Below are 4,449 nucleotides of genomic sequence, written 5' to 3' on the forward strand. Positions count from 1 at the left end.
GAGCAGAATATTTGAGTTTTTGGCCTGTTTTGGATTAGGAACATTACCACAAACTATTTTGTTCATAAAATTTGATTTTAATGATATGGTAATGCTAGTCCCCATCCAATAACATGATGTTTATAAAATTCTAAGATAACTACTTGTTTTTTTATGTAATACTAGTTATTTGTATAATTTGAAGTTATCATGTAATATGAATTAAATTAGGTCAAATTGGTAAATAATCATCATATGATAATTGGATTAGTTAATTTGATCTAAAAGTGTTTCTAGAAGAGTTCCATAACTTGTCCTCAAGTTATGAAATGTGAAAAGTCACATCATTCATGAAACATTAATTTTCATAAGTTATGAAATACCAAAGGTCATGTAAAATTCATAACATGTCCTCAAGTTATGGAATTGGAAAGGTCTCATTTATGCAACTTTAAAATCCATAAGTTATTAATTTCAAAAGTTTTGACAAGTTACAAAACTTTCCCTCAAGTTTTGGAACTTGAAAAGTTACGTTAATGAAACTTTAATTCCAAACCCTAGAATTTTAAAAGTTTAAAATTTAACCCTTATACTATTATAATATTAAAGATTAATACTTATATATATATATATATATATATATATATATATATATATATATATATATATATATATATATATATATATGTATAAGACAAGCCAGTCTTATCGTTAGTAGACCTCATTCACAAAGCCGATCTATAAGGGGGCATAATGTGAAAATGGTTTAATGGGTGTCCACTCTCACCCACCGCTTCCTTGACTGGTGGAGGGTCGTTACGGATAGGACACAAATTCTCATTAATAAGTATAACGAAAATTATTAAAGTAAGTAAAATTTTATAAACTCCCAATCCTAGTTACGGATAGGACACAAATTCTCATTAATAAGTATAATGAAAATTATTAAAGTAAGTTAACTTTTATAAACTCTCACCCACCGCCTCCTTGACTAGTGGAGGGTCGTTAGTCGAACGGGTAGGATAGGACACAACCTTCCATTATAAGTATAATGAAATACGAAGTAACTAAATGTTTTATAAATTCCCAAAATCTTAGTTACTTTAGGAAAAATGTGGAGTTGGTGCTATTCCATGAAATTGCACTTTGCACCTTGTTAAGTCGTTAGTGGAGCGTGTGTGGTTAACCGACACACTAATTTGGGACTGACAATGTGTGGAAAAGGGTGGCTTGATGTTAATCATAGATCAATGGAGCTTTTGTTGTTAACCGACACATTGATTGGGTGATTTGTAACATCGAGAGTACCAAGCTAATTTGCATGATTATTCACACCTTGTTTGTGATCCTCGGTATCCCAGTCACAAACTTGAAGGGCATAATCGTGATTTAAACATGCCATTAAAAAGTTCAATGAATCTCAAAAGAATCTAGGAATTTCAATTCATTTAAAACCTAAATCTTCAATTTCGTTTTTCATGGTGGAAATTGGTAATCGTCATTTACCTACCTTCAAATATTTTACAATGGGATTACGGCATCCTTCTTCCGAATTGTAGAATATTGTGTTGGGTCCTAGCTTTAATATTTCATTTTGGGTTTTATATTAAGGATCCTTATCTAATCTAAATTTTGTTCCTCTTTTCAAATGTCTATTTCAAACAATGCTTCCAACCCAATTCTTTCCGGCTCTTTCTCCTTCATGAACTTATATGGGAGGGTCATCTTTAATAGATCGAAATTCAATGATTGGATTCGAAACATAAAAATGGCAATTCGTTATGTGGACAAAGAATATGTCCTTGATAAAGAGCTTAAGGAGATTGATGAATCCACTGCTACTCCCGAACAGATTGCTGATTACAAAACTCATGAGAGGCACGCGACGAAAGTGTCGTGTATAATGATCGCTACCATGACTGCTGAGCTCCAAAAGGAATATGAGGACTTTTGGCATTACGAAATGCGCCAGGACTTGATGGAAAGGTACCATCAGAGTGCTCGGAAAGAGAGGTATGAGATCATTGCCTCCATGATCACGACCAAAATGAAGGATGGAGAGTGATGGATTTTGGTATAATACAACATCCTATGGTGCACATACAACCCTAAATTCTTTGGATATATGTTTTCTCTAATTATACATGCAATATTGTTTCCAAATCATTAAGCCTACAAGTAGCATGCAATTGACATAAGCAACATAAAATGAGTTATAGAATTACCTCTTTGTTGTAGCTTGCAGTTTTTCTCGAGTTTGGCCTTTAAGAACTTAGTGCCCCAAGTGTTGCACCTCAAATGGAATCACACAACACCACCAACAATGGAGGACTTGGGAGAGAATACTTGAACTCAAAAATCGGCTATGACGCTTCCAAGATCACTAGGGTGCCAATTTTAGGAGCTAATGGGTTTCTTATATACTGTGGCAAAACTAGGGTTATCATGTAAACCCTAACATGCATAACCTTCCATATTCCTTAGGCTCCATGGGTTTAAACCTCCATGGATCATCCATGTGTTGTCACATGGGTTTAGCCCAACCTAAGGAATCATGGATCATTGGCCCAAACCATACGAATGAATGATTTTACCAAATCAACCCCTTATATTTAATTAGTCTCTTTTGATCACAAAATTAATTCCAAATTAATTCTTGATCAATACTAATAAAATAATATGATTTCATATTAATATATTAGAACTTCTAATATATTAATAAATTATGAATATCCTCTCCTCAAAATTGCATTCTTACAAATTATTCTGGTGCCATGCAACCCAAATGGACCATGCTACTCTCGGGTCAAGTACATACCAATTATAGTTATAGGCTTAGGCTGTGTTTGATATTGGTCTGACTGATTCGGCTCAGAACATTTTGGCTGACTCGCTCAGCTATTTGTGTTTGATTAACACTTTATGCGTGTCTGATTCAAAAATCTATAGCTGATTGAGAAAGAAGTTGGAAATCAACTGACTGAGAAGAGGAGAAAAGTTTCCATCGGTGCCCTTTCTTCTCCCCTTACAGCAATTCCTCTTCTCTAGCAAGCAACATCGACCTATTTCTTCCTCTTCCAATTGTCGGGCGAAGCTCCTTCCTCGTCTATCAGGTATGCTTCTGCTGTTCTTTTCTTCTCCAGCCGATCAAAGCTCCTTGCCCTAAATGCTCACTGTGTTCGATTTCACCTTATGATTGTCCTTTTGCTTACTCCTTTGTATCTGATTGACTCTGATTTCAATTACATGTACAAAACTGATAAAAATGAATTTATTGTTGAAGGTAGCAGAGCAATTGCTTACTCCTTGCCCTAAATCCATCTATTTACTGTTGAAGGTAGCTGATTGACTCCGGTTACACCTTATATATTTTTTAATTCCGATAATACCCTCGGGTAAATAGATGGATTGGCAAGGACAGAAGGTACCAGAGCAATTGATGCAGATATTACTGGTGGTATTTGCAGTTGCAACATTTATAACAGGGTATGTTGTGGGTTCATTTCAACTGATGTTGATAATGTATGCTGGGGGGTGATTTTGACAACTTTGATTAAAATTCCTAATTGGCCGTTTTTTAACAAACATCCTCTCAAGTGGTTGGATCCAAGTGAAGCTGAAAAGCATCCAAAACCACAGGTGGATGTGACTTCGATTTCAAAGAAGAACCCCAGCAAGAAATAGGCTATGGCTATTATATCATAATTGAGTCATATTGAAATGAGAATTGTGTTTTTTCGGAATTTATTTTGTTTTTAATGTTTATCTTGATAAATGATATAAGGCAAGAAGATTGAAGAAAAATATTTTAAATGAGTAGAGCATTTGAATTTGATTATCTTTAGTACATCTTTATAATTTTTCAACAACTTCATCCATTGTTGTATAGAGTATAAGGGTAAAATGGTCATTTTTCATCAGTCAGAACATTAAGTCAGATGTACAATCAAGCAGCATGGTTTCTTACTCATTCAGGATTTCTTACCCATACAGATATTTCCCAGTCAACTCTCTCAGTCAGGAACTATCAAACGGGACCTTAGACAACTAATCCAACAGTCTCCCACTTAGATAAGTCTAACAACTATTATTGCAAGTACATCTCTACAACCCGACTAGCAATCGTAACTCTTAAAAAGCCGTTGTCGAACTCTGATCTAGTCAATGACTCATGCATTAGATAAGGGATCATATATTCCTCCATTCTAGATATCATATGGACTGAAAAATGGATTATAATCATTCTCTCTGTCCATCTGTTGTTTCCCGTTTTCCGATTTATAACGACCGACTAATTGAACAAATCAAATCATTCCAGGCTTGGCCAATCACTTAGGTGTGTCATCACTAATTCATCGAGGTGCCCACATATATGGCTTTTATCCACATGGGGTAAAAGGAACGGATAAACTTTGACCTAAATGCTCACTTGTACTTACTCATCAAATTACAAACAACAATATGTTTTAT

At 34.7% G+C, this 4,449-nt stretch overlaps 1 pseudogene; it reads left to right on the forward strand.

Moving 5' to 3' along the window:
* Positions 1–3,382: 3,382 nt before the first annotated feature.
* On the forward strand, positions 3,383–3,663 carry LOC111901237 (signal peptidase complex subunit 1-like; annotated as a pseudogene).
* The last annotated feature ends 786 nt before the right edge of the window (positions 3,664–4,449 follow it).

Source organism: Lactuca sativa, chromosome 6 (assembly GCF_002870075.4).
Source record: "Lactuca sativa cultivar Salinas chromosome 6, Lsat_Salinas_v11, whole genome shotgun sequence".
Lineage (NCBI taxonomy): Eukaryota > Viridiplantae > Streptophyta > Magnoliopsida > Asterales > Asteraceae > Lactuca > Lactuca sativa.